Source organism: Amborella trichopoda, chromosome 10, assembly GCF_054954075.1.
Source record: "Amborella trichopoda isolate Santa Cruz 75 chromosome 10, AtrichopodaSantaCruz75HAP2 v2.0, whole genome shotgun sequence".
Lineage (NCBI taxonomy): Eukaryota > Viridiplantae > Streptophyta > Magnoliopsida > Amborellales > Amborellaceae > Amborella > Amborella trichopoda.
In genome coordinates this window covers 23,061,939-23,085,068 of record NC_142345.1, presented here as the reverse complement: position 1 = coordinate 23,085,068, position 23,130 = coordinate 23,061,939, and positions in this window count along the sequence as shown.

Genomic DNA, 23,130 nt, shown 5'->3' with positions numbered 1-23,130 from the left:
AAAGAGGCCTGCAAATCCTGACCAGTGAAACATCCAAGGCAGTCGTGGTCACCACCCCTGGCGACCTCCTGCCTTATAATCCCTTCTTCCCTCTTCAAACTCCGGAGCCTGATCAAGTCCAGGAATATTGTTCGGTGATCACCACCTAGAAATCATGAACTCAAGATCATCAGGAACTGGTCCTCACAAGATCGACATACAAAGCCTTAGTCCAGTCGGGTCAAGTTGAGCCCCGTCAGAATGACTTTTGATGCATGACTCGCCAGCCTTAGCAGTCTGCTGCATCACCTAACTCTGACCTCCTAGAAGAAACGGTCAGGTTCATGGTGATCAACGACCAGATCGATGCTCAGGAGTAGCTGATGAACAAGTTCGAGGAAATGATGCAAGCCATCCTTGGAAAGATGGAGCGTCTAGAGGCCTCAAGGCCCCATTCTTCGTCTGATTCCCCGACCTGTGAGGACACAACTCCTAGGCAGACTCCCCCTTCTGTCTCCCAAGACAACTCCTCTTCTCTCGAGCTCTTCTAAACCGACATAGATGCTATGGTGGCCCATACCCTCAAAAACAAGGTTCCGGTCATGCAAGAGACGCCACTCTACCAAAAGTTGTATCCTTAGTACATTGACCAGGTGTTGTTTCCCCCGAACTACCAAAAAGGGAAACTCCCCCCGTTCAATGGTATTATGTCTCCTCACAAGCATATGGCCGATTTCCATGAGGCCTGCCGGGAGATGACAACTGACGGATGTCTCCTCCTACGCTAGTTTGCCCAGAATCTCGGAGGACCAGCCTTCTAGTGGTTTGCTGGGCTGTCACCAAACTCGGTGCACATTTGGCAAGAAATAGAGTAATTGTTCTACCAGTGCCTCTACAAAGTCCAAACGAACGTGGAAACCATCGAGCTCCTCACCTTGATGCAAGACCCTGATGATCCGGTTAACAAGTTCATCACCCGATAGGGAGAGTTGGCGACCTCTCACGCCGCTCCCATGACCGAGAAGAAAGCAGTCCAGATCTGCATACGAAACTTGCTTCCCGAGATCACTCTACATGTCGAGCCATCCAATCCACCTCAATGTCAGAGCTCATATATAAGGAAATTCGTATCGAGGGATTGTTTAAGCACCACGACAGCCCTCATCAGCAATCTTCTGACTCAAACTCTCGCTCTAGCAGTTGGGGCAATCAAAAGGCAGCAATCAGCGCGGCCGTCACCGTGATTGACACCAAATGCACGGCTCCCAAAACTCTCGACCTCTCTAAGGAACATACGCCTCAGACCAGGGGTAAGCAATAGCCCTACAATGAAGTTCTGCCTCCTAAAAATAGTAAGCGAAATGACTACTGGAACCAACACCAGAATAAAGTTTACCCCTTTGACAAGGAGTGGATCCATGCACTGATCCAACTGCTGTTAGAACAAAACATGATCCAGCTGCAAGAGGCCACCACTGTAGAGTCACCGGGGCAAGATTTGAATGAGAAGTAATACGCCGATCATAGGAGAGTAGCCCACCCCACACACGACTACTACAAGCTCAACGACACTATCGAGGCCCTTATCAACAAGGGTTAAAGCTCGAAGAGTTTAAAAGGCATTCGGGGCAGTCGATCAAAGAGGACAACGGGGCACCTGCTATCCTTCGTGCATTTTTCTCTATAATTCTCAAAGAAGAGATAGCCACCTCAAAGACTACAAGGCAGCCCAAGTTCTTGCCAACAGGCGCCGAGAACCTCTGATGTACGTATCACCAGATAAGAGGTCATGACGTCAGCAAGTGCATTGGCTTCCATAAACTCTTGACAGAAAAGATGCAGTAGTGTCAGGAGGTTTAGGGGGACCCAACAAGACACCCTTAAGTCCCTCTTCTGCCTATGCAAGAAAACCCCCTGACTTGAGCCCAGCAAAATACTGAGTAAGACCATCTGCAGGCCCTCTTTGAGGCAATGCTCTAGCAGGGTCTTGTCACCCCAAGTCCCAGGGCACGAAAAAACTCTGGTGCTCCTATCACCAATTGTGGGGTGATATCTCACATTAGGCAGATGGTACTGAGTTATCAATATCTCAGGAGTCGGCCAAATTGGTGACGACATTAAAAGCACCCCACAACAGTCATAGCCCGGGCATGACCTTAAATACCGCTTGCAAATGTCCAATTTGGGTGACGATGTAAAAAGCTGCTTGAAATGTTCTAACTCTTCCTCTCCTTCCCCCTCCTTTATTCCTTTTGTAGGTACCGCTCTGCGATGCCAAAATTTCAACACTCTAAACAAAGAGTTCGGAGGCACCAGCCTCACCATGTCACAGCAAGCGTGCCTCAAAGAAATGCCTGCCCCATGAAGAAGTGGCAAAACCACTTGGAGAAATTAGCCTTGGTCCCGCCAAGGAGAATGGTTACAAGCCAAAAGAAAAAGCCACCCACTTTCGAGTCAACTTCAATTCATCTGACGAGTAAATCAAATATACAAGGAAGACTTCATTGCTAAGGAACTAGCCTATGATGAAGAGCATACCCTGTTCACAGTGGATGCCCTTCCACATAACAATATGGACTTCATGGTCATGATGGAAGACTTGGCTTCCAACACACTGTGACAGCAAGGCCTCCCCGTTTGCCATCACTCTTGACCCCCTTCAAGACATATCTGTCTGAGGTCATCATCGCGCACAACACAATATCGCGTCCTATCATCACCACAAGCAGGCTAATGCTGCGCGGGACTATCGCCACGAGCCTCATGCCCCCAAGCGTGGCTATCGTCGTGTGTGACCTAGGGATGTGCCAAGGTGGTGCTGCATGTGACTTAATCGCATGCGCTACTTTAAAGCACCCTAGTTCCCAATGTTCCTAATTTTCGAGGGGCATTGACACCTCTTCGGTTCCCCTAATAGTCACCCCCCTGCGACGGTCCACCTTCCTACAACCTTTCTCCTTCCCCACAATTCTTCAAGTTTTATGGGAATTCACTTCCACCTATAGGGAAAATCCTTCCCACTTTCTGCTCCTTCCTGGAGTTAATGAAAAACCATTGGAAAGTCCCCAAAAAAAGCTCCCCTAAGTTCCTGCGACCCTGCGGATTGCCCTTTTCCCTAGTTTCCCACTTCAACAATTCACCAAAGCTCACTGAAATTCGACTAAGTCTCCGGTGAGCTCAATGCAGCCCCTTCTCCTTCTCCTCCAACAATCAGAGAGCTGATAAAGCCCTCTGAACTCTCTACGACCTCCACTTTAGTAGCTGAAAGGCCGGAGCAGCACTCGAACCCTAACAGGGCACCTTTGCAAATTTTGCTAAGGCCCCGAGAGACCCTCTTCCTTGCTAAGAAATCCTCGACACTTTCTTAAAATTCTTCGCAATCACGCTGCGAAGCTTCACACCTCCTGAAGCTCGCCAGAAAAAGACCTAAGGACCTGTCTCTGCAAGTTTTGGTCGTGAAGTACTCGTCGAAAAACCCTCCCCAGAAAGCATTAGCTCTCCCTCTCTTTCAAAAAAGCTTTCTAGTATTTCACCCTTCGCTAAAATAGTAAACTGGGGTTTCCCCTCTTTTTAAACACCACAGTACTGCAAACTGCCCTCGACAAACTCAAAATGATGCTCCAGTCCCCAGCTCTTGATGGCGATAGGACCAGGCCAGGGCAGGCCAAGCCCAAGGTCTGAAGCATCATCGTCGTGCGCCTCGTCAAGACTTGCATCACATGCCACATTAAAAGGCTAGTGTCACGCGCCCCATCAAGACTTTTACCGAGCGCCTTGACGAGAGACTATCACCGCACATCTCGTTCAGAGATTATCGTTGCGCGTCTCATCTAGAGGTCATCGCCACGTGTCTCACGCACAGATCAATACTACACGAAACGTTAAGGGCTGCTCCCACGTGCTTCACCAAGGGCTTAACGCATCACCTAGGCTTATTGATGAATGCGCCACTCCACACTTACTGGCACGCATAGGCCTTGACACTCCCCGTTAGACCATCGTCTCTCGATCATAGGAACTTCATTCCTTGCATCACAATCTATCTACTCAGGGAGCCCAGTCTCCAGTGACTGCTCTATTCCCCCATGGAGTCACATCCCCTCACCGCAACCATCACAGTCCGTACTGCGTGATTTTAAACTGCATTGCCACAATCCATGCTGCATGACTTTAAACTGCAGTGTCACGGTCCATGCTGCATGACTTTAAACTACACTGTCGCGGTCCTTATTGCATGACCTTAAACTGCACAGCCATGGTAATTGTCACATGACTCAAAACTGTACGACTATGGTCCGAACTATATGACCTGAAACTATAGCGGAGGTCTATTTGTTTGAACTTAAACTGCAAAGTCCTTGTCACATGACTCAAAACAGTACAACCATGATCTAAACTGTATGACCTTAAACTATAACGGAGTTCTAGTTGCATGACCTTAAATTGTAAAGTCCTTGTCACATGGCTCAAAACTGTACGACCATGGTCCGAACTATATGACCTTAAACTATAGCGTAGGTTTAGTTGCACGACCTTAAACTGCAAAGTCCTTGTCACATGACATTAAACTTATGACCACGGTCCAGTTGTATGACCCTCAACTATAGTGCGCGTCCTGGCCACATGACGTTTAAAGGCTTCGCACATGTCTCTAAGGCACGAAACTAAAACATGCCTTCTAAAAAAAAATGCGCATGGTGTACACCAGGATAAGGAAATGCCATGAGTAAGAATGGCAGACGGGCATAGTCATGAAACCATTAGTAAAAGAGTTCCATGGAAAAAGAAACCCAGGCACGGTGAAAAATCCAAGAGGGCACCGTGAGCAAAAATGGATGAAAAGGGCGGACATGACCACAAACTCATGGGTAAAAGAGCCCAAAAATAACACAAGTTGGTGAAAACCGTTCTCACGGTCCACTTCCCATGTTTAAGTGAAAACCCACGAAAGGGCGCTTGGACCGACAAAGCAGATTGACGCACTTCCTCAGCCTCAGCCGACTCCAAAGTTTCATGGCTCATCTGGGAGTGAGAGCCTCTTAAGATCTCCCCGATTTCATGGCCCATCAAGGAGTGAGAGCCTCATAAGATCTCCCCAGTTTCATGACTCATTAGGGAGTGAGAGCCTTATAAGGTCTTCTCGGTTTCATGGCTCATCAGGGAGTGAGAGCCTCAAAAGATCTCCCTAGTTTCATGGCTCATCAGGGAGTGAGAGCATCATACGATATCCCTAGTTTCATGGTTAATCAGGAGTGAGAGCCTCATAAGATCTCCCTTGTTTCATGGCTCCTTAGGGAGTGAAAGGACATAAGATCCCCTCAGTTTCATGGCTCATCAGGGAGTGAGAGCCTCATAAGATCTCCCCGATTTCATGGCTCATCAGGGAGTGAGTGCCGCATAAGATCTCCCCAGTTTCATGGCTCCTCAAGGACTGAGAGCTGCATAAGATCTCCCCAGTTTCATGGCTTATCAAGGAGTGAGAGCCACATAAGATCTTCCAAGTTCAACAACAACAAGAGTCCTTGAGGGTGAGGATGATGACCAAAAGATCCCTCCAAAAATTCTAAGAACCATCGTAAGCGCAAGAAACTGATGAACCCAGGGTTTAACCTACCATAGGCTTCAGGATAGTCTTTGCCAAACCCCCTAGCCTACATGGGACCAAACTTTCGGGTTGGGACAAAAGCCTCAGACTAGACCCACCTAGCCGGAATCCACAGGAGATACCTTGAGCATCAAAAGCAAACCTGGTGTAGCAGAAAACAACACCGATCGAAGGTTCGTAGCATTTGGCCTTCAAAAAAGGCCTGGTTCCGTATGAGGAGGTCTTGACAAAGGCCATATGCTCTAGAACCGCAGATAGTCTCTCGAGGGTACAAAATTTGACAAAGATCCCTCAAAATTCCAAAATGATTACACTTCTTGATTCTCTCGAAAAGCTACATTCGGTGGGGTATGCTGTTGGACGGTATTTTTCAGCAACATGGGGCCCCTGCTCAATAAAGGCCTAACGAGTAGTGGAAATTCTAACAGTCTTAGAATAACCTCAGAACGAGTCAAGATCTTCATGAGGTCTCTCAAGAGTCTTCTGTCAAGTTTCGTCACATTCTGACATGTCTAAGGTAGTGCAGACTGAGAAACAGTTCCTGCATAATCGACATTTAGCACCCTGAAATAGACCCCTATTACTAGAGCTACATTTTCAGCATCTCAAATTGCTGTGGAACCACCACCATTGGATTCAGTACGGTTGAAAATCCCTCAGGGTCAAATTTCAGCTTAAACAAACATTTCAGGAATAAGTTATAGGTGAAAGAGTAAAACAGGAGAAGCCGCATGCCATTCCCGTGCGGCCACCCTATAACACTACACCATTGAAGGGACAATCACCACTAGTAATTTTAGATACTCATATATTACTCATCATTAATTGGATCGTGCTCAAATTTGGTGAGCATGTTGGTCTAGTCGAGGTGAGCGAGTCGATATGAAGCACGCCCAGCGACAATACCCGAGCAGGAAGAAAAGCTAGAGAGAAGTTGTTGATCTATGAAGAAAGTACAAGAAATTCAGCAGTGTCGTGGCTCGCTCTAGTGGCCAAAACACATGGATCACAACCGATCGACGTGAAACCAATTCCATTGCGGATGTACGGTCTCGGGCCATCTCTGACCCAAACCTCATACATGATTAACGATCAGATTCTGCACACAAAGCCGACGAAGAGACTAAAAATTTCGTCGCTAGAATCCTCGACTCCGGTCAAAATTCCAAACTTGCAAAATCTTCGTTCGGCCACCCAATCGAGCTGCATTAGGTGCCATGTGATCGTAGTGGCATGCTCAGTGTGATTCAGCAAAGAAAACAAAAAAAAATATTAAAGAACGAACACACTATTGATCCAAAGTTTCAAGATCTAGTCAAATTTTAATTCACATGATCATGTAGTAAAAACATGATCCATGGCTTGAAGTTGGTATCAAATCGATCGACATTCTGAGCTCTACAAGAAAACAATCATCTTACGATCAGCCAAGCATCAGAACACCCTGGATCGAGCATGCAAGATCATGTAAGTGCTAGGGCAAGACATGGACTGTTTTGGAAATCTCGAAGGCCTTCTTCAAATCTTAAAGCTTTATCTGACCTTTAAGAATGAGGACCTCAATGATATCCTTTAGCATGTAGCAGTCATCTGTGGGATGATTGATCCTCCAATGATAGGTACAATAATTCGCCTAGTGTCAAGGTCAGACTGCTCAAGGATCTTGGTTTCAGGAAGTTGGATCATATTCTGCTCCAATAGTAATCAGAGCAGCGCAGGGGCCCATTCATTCTCGAAGGGATAAACCTTGTTCCTATGTCTGGTGAAATAATCACCCCGATCAAGGTTGGCTACTGGAGGTACCCGATTGTACGACAGTTGTTGCTTGCCAGCCTGGGGTGTCATCGTTGTCGCGATTACCCCTTTAGAGAGGTCCAAAGTTTGGGAGGGAGCCTTCTTTGAATCAGTTACCATGATGGTTGCACTGATTAACCCCTTTTGTTGGCTTCCCCGTGTGTTATTCCAAGAGTTACCACTGCCTCGATTGTTTGCTAAACTTGTAGATGGTTGTCGGCCGTCGAATTTCAGATTCTGACCAAAACTCAAAAGTTGCAAAATCTTCATTCGGGCTCCAAATCGCATCCTGTTCGTTGCACGATCATGACGGCATGCTCAGTGAACTACAATGAAGAAATCACGGAAAAACATCAAGGAACGAGAGTTCCATTCTCGATCCAAAATTTTCAAGATTCATCCAAATTTCAAGTCTCATGATCGTGACCTAAAAACACGATTCATGGCTTGAATTAGGTATCAAATCGGTCACCATGCCGAGCCTTACAGCAAAACAATCATCTCTCGATCAAACGGGCAACAAAGCCTGGATCAATCATGGAAGATCACGCAAGTTCTCGGGCAACGACAAGGACTGTTCTGAAATTCCATCTATTGTTAAGCGGGGGCAAAACAGTCCTTTTGCACCCTATTTCTGAATTTCTTTTAATTTAATTAAATTGTAATTATCATCAATTTAGCTAGTTTTTTGGTATTCAACCATGTTTGGGCTCAATTCTATATAAACATGCAAAACTTAATTGTAAAGGACCTTTGGTTCATTCTTGAGATCATTGAACAAAATTTCCATTCTTGCTTAAAGTTCGTGGGTGCATCTTGGAGAGAGAGAGGAGGGAGAATTAAAGGGCTGATCCCCCTCGATAAGGTAACTTTCTCTCTCCTCCTCTTTTCTCTCTCATCTCTTTTTTCTCCTCCTCTTTCTCTCTCATCTCTTTTTTCTCTTCTCCCTTTTTCTCTCTCCTATTTATCTCTCTTTCTCTCCTCCTTTCTCTGTCATCTTTATCTCTCTCTTTCTCTCTCTTCTTTTATCTATCCTCATCTTTTCTCTCTCATCCTTTTCTCTCACATCTCTATCTCTCCCTTTTCTCTCTCTTCTCTTCTTTTCATCTCCTTCCTGTTTTCATCTTTATCTCTTTCTTTCTCTCCCTCCGCTGGTCCATCATGTCTCTCTTTCTCTACTCCTCTTTCTTCCTCCATTCAAGCATGAAGGACCTATCGTCTGGCGTGGTTCATTCCTGCCCCTAAGAAATGAACAGTGAGTCGGGCCTTAGCCCGAGTGGAGGACTGGGTCTCTATCAAAATTCTCTCTCTCCTCTTTTCTAGCCCAGACGACAAAGGCACATCGCCGCATGTGTTCCCTCTCTCTTTTCCTTTCTCGCAGTCGGTGCAAGCCTAGTGCCGCCTGTGTTCTCTATCACTTTCTTCTATTCTGTCACTTCCTGCGCAAGACTAGCACCGCTTGTGTTCTCTCTCCCTCTTTCTTCTATTCCGTCATAGCCGGCACAGGTCTAACACCGCTTGTGTTTTCTTTCTTTTTCTAGTTTTCTTTCTTAGCTGACATAAGCTTGGCACCACCTGTGTTTCTCTCTCTTTCTTCTCTTCTATCATAATCGGTATAAGCCTAGCGCTGCCTAAGTTTTCCATCCTTGTTCTTCTATCCCAGAAGGTGGAGGCCTATCGCCGCCTGTGTCTTGTCTCTCTCCTCTCTCTTATGTCATGGACAGCGGAAGCACATCGCCACTTATGTTATTTCTCTTTTTGTCACAGCAGGCAGAGGACCAGTGCCGCCTGTGTCTTCCCCCCTCTTCCTTACATCACTGTCGACGAAAGCCATCGCCATCTGAGTCTTCTCTTTCTTTCTCTTATTGACATCTTTGTGTGTCTTTACCTTTACATTTTCTTCTATCCTCTCTCATACTCTTCTTCTCCTTTCCTTCACTTTCTACCCTTCTTTCTATTCTCTTCTTCTTTTATCCTTCTTCTTTTCTCTCTCTTTCTGATCTATATTATTTGTTTCTTTTATTCTTTAGTTTGATTAAGAAGGGTAGAGACTAGCCTTCCATGGTAGTCATGTCATTTAGCTGTAATGTCCTTATGCCGGTTAGAGTTACTGTGTCCATTTTTTTGCCACTAAAGACTAGACATTGTGTCTAAAAAATTGGTATTGGTACTGTCATCTAGTAGTAATTATATTAAGCTGGTCTGAGTTATCGAGCTGGTCTGAGTTATCGAGCCCATTTTCTGCAACGCCTGGTCAATTACTTACTAGTTTAGTCACTGTGTCATTCACTGTCTGGTCAATTGCTTGTAACCCCATTCTTTCTTCTCTCATTCTTCTCTTCCTCTTTTTGAATGTGCACGCTCCTGTACATTCTCCAAAGGCAAGGTGAGGTCTCTTAACCCACTTGTCTTGTAACATTTACCATATGTATGTGATTGAAAAAACAAGAGAGTACATGCTAAGTGAGGCGATTCCGAACCAGTTTTATGACTGGGGGGCTTTCTTCATGATCTAAGAGGGCGCCCACGTGAGCCAGCCCTAGAAAGTCCCGAACCCACCTTAAATTCCTCTCTCATCGGTTGGTCTACCTGCCCTTGTTTTCGAGCAAGCTTCCCGAGAGAGCGATCTCAAGTCTTGGGTTCCCCTGAAACCCGAGACACGTACCACCAGATCACCTAGATCCAGAGAGTGAGATCGAGGCACCTAACTAGCTTGGTGACTCTACTGGGGACTTACTACCCCTTAGTCGGATCCTACTTGTTTGGCTAGTTTCTCCTTTTATTTTCTACATTTCACACTTATGGCTTCTGTGTTCTATAACCCGTTTATTCGGATCGGGGAGTTCCTTATCCCCTCATTTGTGAGTGTCCCCAGGGAATAGGTTCCTAGAACGTCATTCCCATCCTTCTTTCTAAGTAAAGGCCTCACATCTAGCTCCCAGGTACTAACTCGGATTGGTGTGAGGAGGGACTTAAAGGTACCTCACTCCCCCTCTCCTCGCTCTGGTGGAACCTTTCTTAAGGCACCTTACATAAGGGGCACACACGCCACCAATCACAGCACGCACTCTGTCACCAGCAAGTCACTTATCGATCGTATTGTCGAGGTACACCGAAAGGTTGCTCAGTCCCTTGCTGTAAAAGGCAAACAAGTTGTCGTTGCTTTAGTGGGTCGCCACAAGGTAGCCTGCCACATTCTTGCACCACCACGAGTCTCTATGCCTAGGAGCTCGAAACATCGAGGCAAAGACCATGCAGCCTCCACCTCTCACACATAACCTAAGGTTCATGGGTCTACCACTCAAGCCACACCTCCAGGCTACTTACGTATTGCCTCAAGCCAGTATTCAAGATCAAGGCCTCCTTGGGCTAGGTGCTGTACACGTTATGCATGTGCATCTCACCACTTGAGGAAAAGTCGTCGCTGTGCCAACCCGAGTACACAGCGGACGACCTCATCGTCCTCTTACTCAGAACACACTAATGCATCTTGTAAGGGGCAGGCTTCCACCTGTTTCCTTACAAAAACTTGCTCGCGATTCTCGACATCGGCCAGTCAATCTACTCGAGCCTGGGATGACCCCAAAGTCGTCCGTGATCCTTCTGTAAGAGACGCACACGCGTTGCATCCCCAAATCGCCTTTCCCTGCATCGACTCGGGCATCATCGTGATTCGATCATTCCTCCGCGTGCTCCGTCTCTTTTGGACAAGCACCTCAAGCCTTAGTATTTTGGACAAGCACCTCAAGCCTTAGTATTCGAAGACCTTTCCCAAGAGTACCGTCTTGAATCAGCCGTATTGTCTCGCCCACGTCCCTAGAGCCCATAAGAGAACTCGGGGCAAAGACCTTATCCGAGACCCACTCCTTCTTCTCCCTCGACCCAGGTTGACTTCAGTCCCTAGCCCTCATCCTATGCCGCACCTGATGGAGACAGCCCTCTCTTCTGGGAGAAGAGCTAACCAGTCGCATTCCAGTTCGCAATTCTAGCCTGAGATCCTTCAAAGTCTCAAAGCCAACGTGACAAGGGTCTGTGAATTTTGACTAGAGAAGCAGTCAAGATAGTTAGGACAACCTTCTTCACTAGAATCCCTTTTGCCCTCTTTAGAAGAATCATGTGCCTTGGTCAACGTTGTTGAAGATGACCCATCCCCCCAAAAGCCATGATTCCAAGACCGTTGAGAACCAGTCCTTACCCGCTTAGCATTCAAGAGTCGGGTCCAATCGGGGCATGCTGATCCCCTATTGACTGACTTGCCACGTGTGACTCGCCAAGTACGAAAGCCTTCGACTACATCTAAACTTGACCTCCCTGAAGAAATGATCGGCGTCATGGTTATAAATGAACCTGGCGACTGTCTGGAGGCCGTATGGAAAGGTTTGGAAGGCTGGTCCAAGCAATGATGGAAAAGACCGATTGTATGGAGGTTGCCCGACACTCGGTTAACCATAAGGGCAATTCCCATCACTCAAAAGATGTGCCTCCCGGACAGACTCGTCCATCTACCTCACAGGACAATTCTGTACTTCACCTTTTCTCTCAGGCAGACATCGATGCTATGGTAACTCACAGCCTGAAGAATAGGAAGATCCCAGACATACAGGGCTTGACGCTTTACCCCAAGCCGTACCCTTCTTACATTGACCTGGTTCCCTTCCCCCAGGACTATAAGAAAGGGAAGTTTCCTCATTTCGATGAAGCAACATCTCTCCGTAAACATGTAACCCATTTTCAAGCAGCATATCGAGAGACAGCAGCTAGTGGTATGCTCGACTGCCTCCAAACTCAGTACATACTTGAGAGGAGATGGAGAAGTTGTTTCATCAGCGTTTCTACCAGGTTGAGAGGGGGTCCAAACCATTGAACTTCTCACCTTAACCTAGGAGTTAGATGAACCGGTGGATAAATTCCTATCAAGGTGGAGAGATCTAGTGGCTCACCATCCTAATCCTATGCTTGAGAAGGATGCATTTCAAACTTGCATTCGAAACATGCGACCTGAAATTGCTCTACACGTTGAGGCCTCTATCCCAACCTCCATGTTAGACCTAATCTTTAAGTCGGTTCGCATTGAAAGCTTGTCACACCATCATAATGGGTCACGACAACAATCCTCAAATTTGGCAAACAACCGGGGCAATGGTAATTCTAGAACCAACGCCGGAGGCAACCAACCAAAAGAAGTGATTAGAGGATTGTTATACACTTAAACCCACCCACACAAAATACTGTGCCCATCATTGAAGGGTAAACCACCCCATGGAGGATTACTATGCACTTAAAGGCCTCATCAAGCCTTTGATTCAAAAGGGTCAGATTAAGCTTGAGGAACTCAAAAAGGAGTTCGGAGCAACAGAAGCCTCTCACATAGTGACTATCAATGAAGAAGACGATGCCCCTGATCTCCTTCAAGCCTTCTTTGTCATCATTCTTCAACAAGGTCTTATCACACCAAAGCCAGTGAGGCAACCCAAGTGCCTTGCTAAGGAAACTAGGAGCCAGTGGTGCTCGTACCACCAGATATGGGGTCAGGATCTAAGCGAATGCTCAAGTTTTCATGAGATAATCGTGAAGAAAATTCATGAATGTCATGAATCCTATAACCATCCAGAAGGGGACCCCCAAATGACAGCTCCATCGTGCAAGAAGGCCTCCCAAATCAAGACCTAGTTAATGATGATTCAGATTGCGGAACCCTCAACTTCCAGACTATGGATAGTCTACCATAAATGAAGTAGACTAAAGTCGTTAAAACGAGAGGCTATCTGTCAAGCTAAGGCTGCCCACAAACCTAGTGAGATGAAGCAAGCACCTACAAACGCACCCAAGAGGAGACGGGCCACAAGAAGGGCTCTTAGAATGAACAAGCTCTTGCTAAACCCTTGGTGAAACACCCTGTGTTTGCCATAGGTCTCATTGAAAAACTCACCCTCACCATTAAAATCAAAAAAATTTACCCTAATCCGTTTAGCCTTCGATGAAGCAGTGAAAATGGGGTTACCCCCCTTTATATAGGCGAAGCTTTCCTCAAATACCCCTCACAAACTAAGAATGTCAGCCGTGTCCTAGAAGGCAAAACGACGATGGGCGGGACCAAGTCGGGCTTTGACCCGAGGCCCGAGCAAAGTTTTACCGCTCCCCGTGAAATCCCACGCAACAGAGATCAGGACCGATTGGGCTGGGGTTGAAGCCCGAATACTAACGCATACCCAACAGCGGTTGTATTCTCAACCCAGCGCCGGTTGCATTTTCAACAACCTAGTGTCTGCTGAGTGTTCAAGAAACAGTGTTGGCCGCTCTTAGTGCTGGCTAAGTTTTCAAAGGCTCAGCGCCGGCTGAGTGTTCAAGAAGTAATGTTGGTTGTGCTCAACGTCGATTGTGTTTTTCATCAAACTAGCTTCGACTGTGTGTCCAAGAAATAATGCTCGCTGTACTGAATGCCGACTGTGTTCTAAAACAGTCATTGACTCATCCCTCATGCTAAAGCTGTGTGTATTCGACTATTATTATCCTCAGTAGAGTTGCACCCTGACGCTGACCTATTATCTCCAGCGCAGTGGTGCCCAAGTCGTTCAACTCAGGCCATGACCTCTCATCCCCAGTAGGAGTCATACACATACTGCAACCCATTATCTCCAGTGGAGTTAAGGTCAATTTTTACCACTGTAATCCCTAGTGGATCTGCTTCACACCTTGCTATTCCTGTCCTCCAGGAGTTGATTTCCATTTTTTTAACCTTTAAGGGACCCACACTTGTTCCCATTATCCACAATAAAGTCGGCCTTCCCATCTGAACTCCTTGTTGGCTATAACCATTTTATCCCCAAGGAGTAAAATTGTCATCGACAGACTTATTTCCCATGCAGTTTCACCCACATGACGACGCAGCCTTGGTTCGCGTTGCATGACCTTTCCGCGCTGCATGACCGTAAACTGCATAGCCTTGGTCTGCGTTGCATGACCTTAAACTACACAGCCTTCGTCTCCGCGTTGTAAGACCTTAAACTGTACAGCATTGGTCCGTGCTGCATGACCCTAAACTACCCAGCCTTGGTCTACGTGCACGATCCTAAATTTCATGGTCCAAACTATATAACCTTAAAACTGTAGCGGAGGTCTAGTTGCACGACCTTAAACCACATGGTCCAAGCTATAGGACTAAACTGCATAGCCATGGTCCGAAATATATGACCTTAAACTGTAGCGGAGGTCTAGTTGCACGAAACCGTATGGTTGGTGCTGCATGACCCTAAACTGCGCAGCCTTGGTCTAAGTGCATGACCCTAAATTGCATGGTCCGAACTATATGACCTTCAACTGTAGCGGAGGTCTAGTTGCATGACCTTAAACTGTATGGTCCAAGCTGTAGGACTTTAAACCGCATAGCCTTGGTCCAAACTATATGACACTAAACCATAGTACACGTCCTAGCCTCGTGACGTTAAAAGGCTCACCATCATGGTCCGAACTATATGACCTTAAACTGTAGCAGGTCTAGTCGCGGTCCAAGCTGCAGGACTTTAAACCGCATAGCCACGGTCCAAGCTATATGACCCTAAACTATGGTGCACGTCCTGACCGCATGACGTTAAACTGCTTAACACAATTCCAGGAGGCATGACCTTAAATATGCCCCATACACATGCACACGCCCTTTACATGCATCTTCACACATGCATTCCTTAACCAACCCATTTGTGTGCGCACCATCTTCACCAACTCCCCAGTGAGTCCACCTTTCATCATTACCATCCATTATCCCCAGTGAGTCCACCTTTCATCATTACCATCCATTATCCCTATTGAGTCCTACCCATGCTAATAGAACGACGAGCCATCCCACCATCCATATTCACCATCAGTTAGTGGGTCACCATTTTCCACTTTCCATTCATACATCATCCATTTTTCACAGTTAACGTCATGCCATCTCCCCAAAGTGAGCTAAAACACCATAACACTCACTCCATGGGCTTCATAGACGGCCATCCATCTCCACCACGGTCCAGTCGTATGACCTTAAAATCATAGTGCACGTGCAGGCCGCATGGCGTTAAATGGCTTCACACAGGTCCCGGAGGCATGACCTTAAATGTGCATTCACAAAAAAAAGAGAAAAAGAAAAAATGAATGAATAACGGGCATGATGTACACCTGGACAAGGGAACGCCATGAATAAGAATAACGAATGGGCATGGTCGTGAAACCATGAGTAAGAGAGTTCCGTGAAAATTAAATCCGAACACGAAGAAAACCCGAAAGGGCATCGTGAGTAAAAATGTAAGAAAAGGGGTGGGCATGGCCGAAAGGACGTGAGTAAAAGAGCCCCAAATAAATGGGAGTTGGTGAAAACCGTCTCTACGGCGCCGCTTTCCAAATCCAAGTCCAAGTGAAAGTCCACAAAGGACGCTTGGATCAATAAACAGGTTGATGCAGCACTCACCTCAACAAGTGGCTTCAGCCCATACTCAAAAGAAAAATCCCTGGTGTCACAATATCAGGACTCAAAAATATGAGCTTCAAGGAAAATATTCAAACAGCCTGAGTCCAGTCACAAAAAAGGACTCGATGAGTAGAAGATTCGCCAAGAAAGTAAGATAAGTCTCTTGAAAAGAGCATCATTCCAAAGAGGTTACAAAAACACTCCGAAATGTTGAAGACGCCCCAACAAAGCTAAGTCAGCCATGACTTTGGTGCGGTAATTAGGATCAAAAGCTATCTTGAATGTCGGAACTACACAATAGTGGGTAGGGGTTATACCTAAAGCTGGTCACCTTAATAAATTGAAGTACCCTACTTGCCAAGGAATAACTGGTGCACAAAGCAGACGACGTCGCAGAAGGCCCTTCAGCACACCATTCATAAAATCCTCGAAATGTGGCTCAACACCAGAGGATACCAACAACAGACCAAATGGGAACAATGCCCTTCAGAATGACACTCAATTGTCAGACGGACCTGATTCTGATCAACGAGGTCCGTACAAAATCCTCGGCTATCAAAATCACAACTAGTCCCTTGAGGGTGAGGAGCTCGACAGGATCCCTAAAAAAAGTCTCTTCTCCTCCTAAAGTCTCAAAAGGCAGACCTGTGAACAATGCATCCCTACGTCTGAGCATCCTAGTTGCAGCATGCGTGAATCTTCTCGACGTTATGTGGTCATGTGGCTAGGAAGAAAAAAGTAATGAAGCCAAAGGAAATTTTCAGAATGTTGTTCTTTTCGCTTCCCTCGAAGCACCACATTCGACGGGGCAAACTGTTTGAACACAATTTTCAGCACCTTGGTCCTTGATGCGGAATAAAGACGAAGCCGGTCAATAAAGCTTGAAAAAATAGTGGAATTATCGACAATCTCATAATAGTCCCAGAATGATCAAGATCTTGATAACCAATCCAAAAGGCACCTGCCAAATTTGTCGCATTCTGACATATTTAAGGCAGTGAACACAAATAATCAATTTCAGAAATATGGCCTCATGCATCCCAAAACAGACCCTTACAATTGGAACTATATTTTTGGTACATCACATAGCTGTGAGACTTCCACCATTGGATCCGGTATGGTCGAAAACCCCTATGGGTCAAGTTTGAGCTTAATCAGACATTTCAGGACAAAGTTATGAGCAAAACATTGAAACAAGAGTAGCCGCACTCTATTACCGTGTGGCCACCTAACACCAAAACACCATTAAAGGTGACTATTTTCATAGTCACGGGCAGTAACTTTCAGGGCCCATATCTCACTCGTCTCGAGTCGGATCACTCTCAAATTTTTGTGAGCATGTTCGTCTCGTCGAGACAAACGTTTTGATACATGGTACGACCCTTGAAGATGTCTTAGCAAGGATAAAAGCTGGAGAGAAGTTGCTAATTTGTGAAGAAGTTGCAAAAAATTTAACAGCGTCACACGTTGCTCGAGTGACCAAATCACGGCGCTCGCGCATCTGATGAACATGAAACCAACTCCATCATATACGTAAGGTCCGGGGCCACAATTAGTCTGAGCTTCATACATAATGAATGGTTGGATTTTTCACATGATGGCGACGAATTGAGTGTAAATTTCAGCCACAGGATTTCAGATTCCGGCCAAAACCCAAAATTTGTGAAATCTCCGTTTAGGCTCCAGTTCCTTGCCACGCGATCGTGATGTCATGCTTCGTGCACTACAATAAAAAAATCATCAAGAAACGAGCGCACTATCAATTCAAAGATTTCAAGATTCATCTAAATTTCAAGTATCATGATTGTGACCTGAAACCACGATTCATGACTCGAAATGGGTATCAAATCGATCGTCATGTCGAGCCCTACAACAGATCAATCATCTTTCAATCAAACAGGCATTGAAGCAATGCCAGATCAATCACAAAAGATCACACAAGTTCTCGAGCAGCAACAGGGACTGTTCTGAAATTCGATTTATTGTTAGGCAGGGGCAAAATAGTGCTTTTACACCCTATTTTCTTAATTTCTTTTAATTCAATTAAAGTGTAATTATCATCAATTTAGCTAGTTTTTTTGTAGCCACCTATGTTTGAGCCCAATTCTATATAAACATGCAAAACCTAATTGTAAACGACCTTTGGTTCATTCTTGAGATAATTCAATAAAATTTTAATTCTTGCTTAAAGTTCATAGGTGCGTCTTGGAGAGAGGGAGAGGAAAGAGAAGAAAAGGGTCAGTACCCATTGATAAGGTAACGTTCTCTCTCCTCCTCTTTTCTCTCTCATCTCTTTTCTCTCTCCCAATATTTTCTCTCTCATCTCTTTTCTCTCTCATCTCTATCTCTCTTTCTCTCTCCTCTTTTCTCTCTCATCTCTATCTCTCTCTTTCTCTCTCCTCTTGTCTCTCTCATCGCTATCTCTCTCTTCTTTTATCTCTCCTCCTCTTTTCTCTCTCATCATTTTCTCTCTCGTCTCTATCTCTCCCTTTTCTCTCTCTCTTTTCTTCTTTCCCTCTCTTTCCTACTTTCATCTTTATCTCTTTCTTTCTCTCCGTCCTCTGGTCCATCATGTCTCACTTTCTCCATATCGTTTGGTGTGATGCCTTCCTACTCCTGAGAAATGAACAGTGAGTCGAGCCTTAACTCGAGTGGAGGGCTGGGTCTTTATCAAAATTCTCTCCCTCCTCTCTTTTGTCTTAGATTGTGGAGGCACATCATAGCCTATGTTCTCTATCTCTTTCTTTTATTCTGTCACAGCTGACGCAAGCCTAGCATAGCATGTGTTTTCTCTCTTTCTTCTATTCCGTCATAGTCGGCGTAAGCCTAGCACCGCGTATATTTTCTTTCTCTATCTTCTCTTCTTTCATAGCTGACGCAAGCTTGGCATGGGCAGTGTTGCTCTCTCTTTCTTCTCTTTTATCATAGCCGGCATAAGCCTAGCATCGCATGTGTTTTCCATTCTTGTTCTTCTAACTCTAACAGTGGAGGCCTATCACTGCCTGTGTCTTATCTCTCTCCTCTCTCTTTTATCGTAAACGGTGGAAGTACATCGATGCTTGTGTTCTTTCTCTTTCCTCTCTCTTTGTCACAGCTGGCAGAGAACCATCGACTTCTCGTGTCTTCTCCCCCTCTTCTTCACATCACAACCGACGGAAGCCATCATCGTCTGAGTCTTCTCTTTCTTCCTCTTATTGTCATCTATGTCTGTCTTTACCTTTTCTTTTCCCTCTATCCTCTCTCATGCTCTTCTTCTCATTTCCCTCACTTTCTCCCCTTCTTTCTATTCTCTTCTTCTTCGCTTATCCTTCTTCTTTTCTCTCTCTTTCTAATCTCTATTCTTTCTTTTATTCTTTCGTTTGATTAAGAGGGGTCGAGACTAGCCTTCCATGATAGTCTTGTTGGTTAACCATAATGTTGTTGTGTCAGTCAGAGTTACTGTGTCACCTTTATCGCCACACAGACTAACCATTGTGTCTAGCTAGTCGGTATTGGTACTTTCGTCTAGTAGTTAGTTTGTTAAGCTGGTCTGAGTTTTCAAGCCTATTTTACTGCCACGCCAGGTCAATTACTTACTAATTTAGTCACTATGTCGATCTCACCATCTGGTCAAATGCCTCTAACCCCAATTTTTCTTCTCTCGTTCTTCTCTTCCTCTTTTTGAATATGCACGCTCGTACACATTCCCCAAAGGTAAGGGGGGTCTCTTGACTCACTTGTCTTGTAACATTTTTTCTATGTATGTGATTGCAGAAAAAGGAGAATACAGGTCAAGTGAGGCGATTCCGAACCAGTTTTACGACTGGAGGGCTTCCTTCATAATCTAAGAGGGGGCCCACGCGAGCTAGCCTGAGTAGGTCCTGAACCCACCTTAAATTCCTCATTCATCAGTTGGTCTACATGCCCTTGCTTTCGAGCAACCTTTCTGAGAGAGTGATCTCAAGTCCTGCATTCCCCTGAAACCCTAGACACGTGCCGCCAAGTCACCTAGATCTGGAGGGTGAGATCGGGGCACCTAACCAATGGTCACGAAACCACGAGTATGAGAGTTTCGTAAATAAAAATCGCACACAGTGAAAACTCAAAAAGGGCACTATGAGTAAAAATGGAAAGAAGGCAGACATGGCCTTCAGGTCATGGGTAAAGAGCCTAATAAAATAGAGGGTGGTGAAGACCATTTTTACGACACTACTAGCCCCTATCCAAGTGAAAACCTGCAAAGGGGGCTCGGAACAATAAAAGCAGGTTGGTGTAGCATTCGTCTTCACATGCAGCTTCAGCCAACATTTCATGAAAAGCTCCACGGTAGCAGAATATTGTGTTGTCGAGACCTCAAAAACAACATCCCCAACAGGCTAGAAACTGTCAAAACCTATCTACAGCTAGAGTGAAGCCAATCATGACTGCCTCAACAAAACTCCTCCCGAACCGAACTAGACATTAGGGACAGACCCGCGACTAGACCCGGCAGGATGGGACCTCAGAGGTACTCTACTTGTCAAAGAAAATCTGACGTAGCAATAAAAAATGCCACCAAAGATGTCCAACGTGGTGTAGACTTTAAAATCATCCCTCAAACAAATAAAAACAGTCCACGCGAGGGTGAGGACTTCAACAAGATCCCTCAAAACTTTCTATCTCTGTTCTTCTCTATTTCTCTATCTCTTTCTCTATTTCTCTCTCTATTTCTCTATCTCTTTGTCTGTCACTCTTTCTATTCATCCTTCTTTCCCTTCCTCTCTTTATTATGCTATCTCTTCTTTTATCTTTCTATTTCTCTCTCTTTCTCTTTCTCTCTCTATCTCTATTTCTCTATTTCTCTTTCTATTTCTCATTCTCTTTCTCTATCTCTATCTCTATTCTTTTATATCTATTCTTTCTCTATCCCCCATCCCACTTTCTCTTTTTCTCTTCTCCTCTCCCCTGACAAGCATGGTAGTGATAGCACCGTGTATGACTATCTTGCTCTCTCTTTCTCTTTATTTCTCCTTCTCTCTCTTTCTCTATTCTTGTCTCTTTCTTTCTTCGTCTCTTTTTCCTTCTTCAGTGCTGGGTGAACACGTATCCCAGTCATTCTCTTCCTCTCTTCTTCTGACATGCAAGATAATGGTAGCGTCGTGCATGCCTCTCTTTTTCTCCTTTTCTCTCTTTCTCTCTCCTTTCTATCTCCACTATCTCTCTCTCTTCTCCTCCTTCATCTCTTTCACCTTTCTTCAATGCTGGGTGAACACGTAGCCCAGTCATTCTCTTTCTTTCTCTCTTCTTCTCTCTCCCAACATAAACAATAGTGGCAGCATCATGCATGCCTCTCTTTCTCTCTTTCTCTCTCTTTCTCTCTCTTTCTTTTCCTTTCTCAGTGCTGGGAGAAAATGTAGCCTGATCCTTCTCTTTTTCTCTTCTCTGACACGCACAGTACTGGCAGCACTGTGCATGTTTCCTTGAAATCTTTCTCTCTCTTTCTTTATCTTTTCTATCTCTCTCTTTTCTTCTCCTACGTTTGGAAGAACACGTAGCCCAGTCAGCGTCCCTTATTCGATGCTGGGTAAACACGTAGCCCAATCATCATCCTTCTTCAATGTTGGGTGAACACGTAGCCCAATCATCATCACAAGGCCATGATAGGTACCGTTCGACAAGGTGAGGACTTAAAATACTAATTCCTCCAAAACACAAAACAGTTCACATGAGGGTGAGGACCTCAACAAGATCCCTCAAAAGTCTTTTCTCCCCCCAAAGTCTTCATGGATAGACCTATGACAAATGCATCCAAACATCTGAGCATCCTAGTTGTAGCATTGAGTGGATATCTCCTCGGCGTTCACATGATCTTGTGGCTAAGAAGAAAAAAGTAATAAAGCCGAAGGAAATTTTTCGAATATTGTCCTTCTTGCTTCTCTAAAAGGACAACATTCGACGGGACAAGCTGTTTGAAGACATTTTTTAACACTTTAGTTCCCCTATGCGGAATAAAAGAGAAGCTGGTCAATAAAGCCCTGACTTACAGTGGAATTTTCGACAGTCTCATAATTATTCTAAAGCAGGTTAAAATGTTCCAAAGAACTGTGAAAGCCCACCTGCCAAGTTTCCTCGCAATTCGACATGTCTAAGGTAGTGCAGACAAAGAAACAGTTTAAAAAAAATCAGCCTCTTGCACCCTGAAACGGACCTCGTAACTGGAACACTATTTTTGGAGCATCAGATGGATATAAGACCACTGCCATTGGATCTGGCACGGTCGAAAAACTCTAGGGGTCAAGTTTTGATTTAAACAGATGCTCCAAGACAAAGTTATGGGTAAAACATTGAAAAATGAGAGGCCGCACGTTATTCCCGTGCACCCTCCCTGCACCAATCTCCATTAAAAGAGACTGGTTTCACAACCATAAATAGAAACTTTGAAGACTCATGTCTTCCTCATCTCAAGTCGGATCGTGCTCAAATTTTACGAGCGTCTTCGTCTTGTCAAGACGAGCGTTTTGATATGTGTAACGTCCCGTGACGATGTCCCAGTAGCAAGAAAAGCTAAAGAGAAGATGGGGATTAATGATCAAGGTTGCAGGAAAATCAACAGTACCCTGACCCACTAAAGGAGCCATATCACGGCGCTCGCGCTCCCGATCAACACGAAACCAGTTGCATTGCATGCATAAGGTCCAAGGTTATGTCTGCTCCGAACCCCGTGCAGGATGAATTGTTAGATATGATGCATGAAGATATTAATGTTGCTGCAGAATTCTTGCCACTAGAATCCAAGTTTCGGCCAAAACCTAAAATTGTGAAATCTTCGTTCAGGCACAAAATCGAGCTGCATTTGTTGCAACGTGATCATGACGGAATGCTTTGTGCAGTTCAACAAAGAAACCAAGAAAGTACATCAAGAAATGAGCACACTATTGATTTAACGTTTTCAAGATTTTTGCAAATTCAAGTTCCGTGATTGTGGCCTAAAAACACGATCCGTGACTCGAAATTTGCTTCAAATTGATTGTCATGTCAAGTCCAACAAGGAAGTGATAATCTTTTGGTCAAATAGGCATCGGAGTAACCCCGGATCAGCCCAAAAAAATCGCATACGTTTCATGAGTGCAGCAAGGATTGTTTTGAAATTTTATGTATTGATGAGCAAGGGTGAAATCGTCATTTTTTCCCCATTTTTAGATTTTTCTTTAATTCAAGTAAATTGTAATTATCATGAATTAGGTTAGATTTTGGGCATCCACCCATGTTTTGGACCCAAGTCTATATAAACCACGTTATACCCCATTGTAATGGACCATCAGTTTGATGAATAAAATTTAGAATTAAGCTT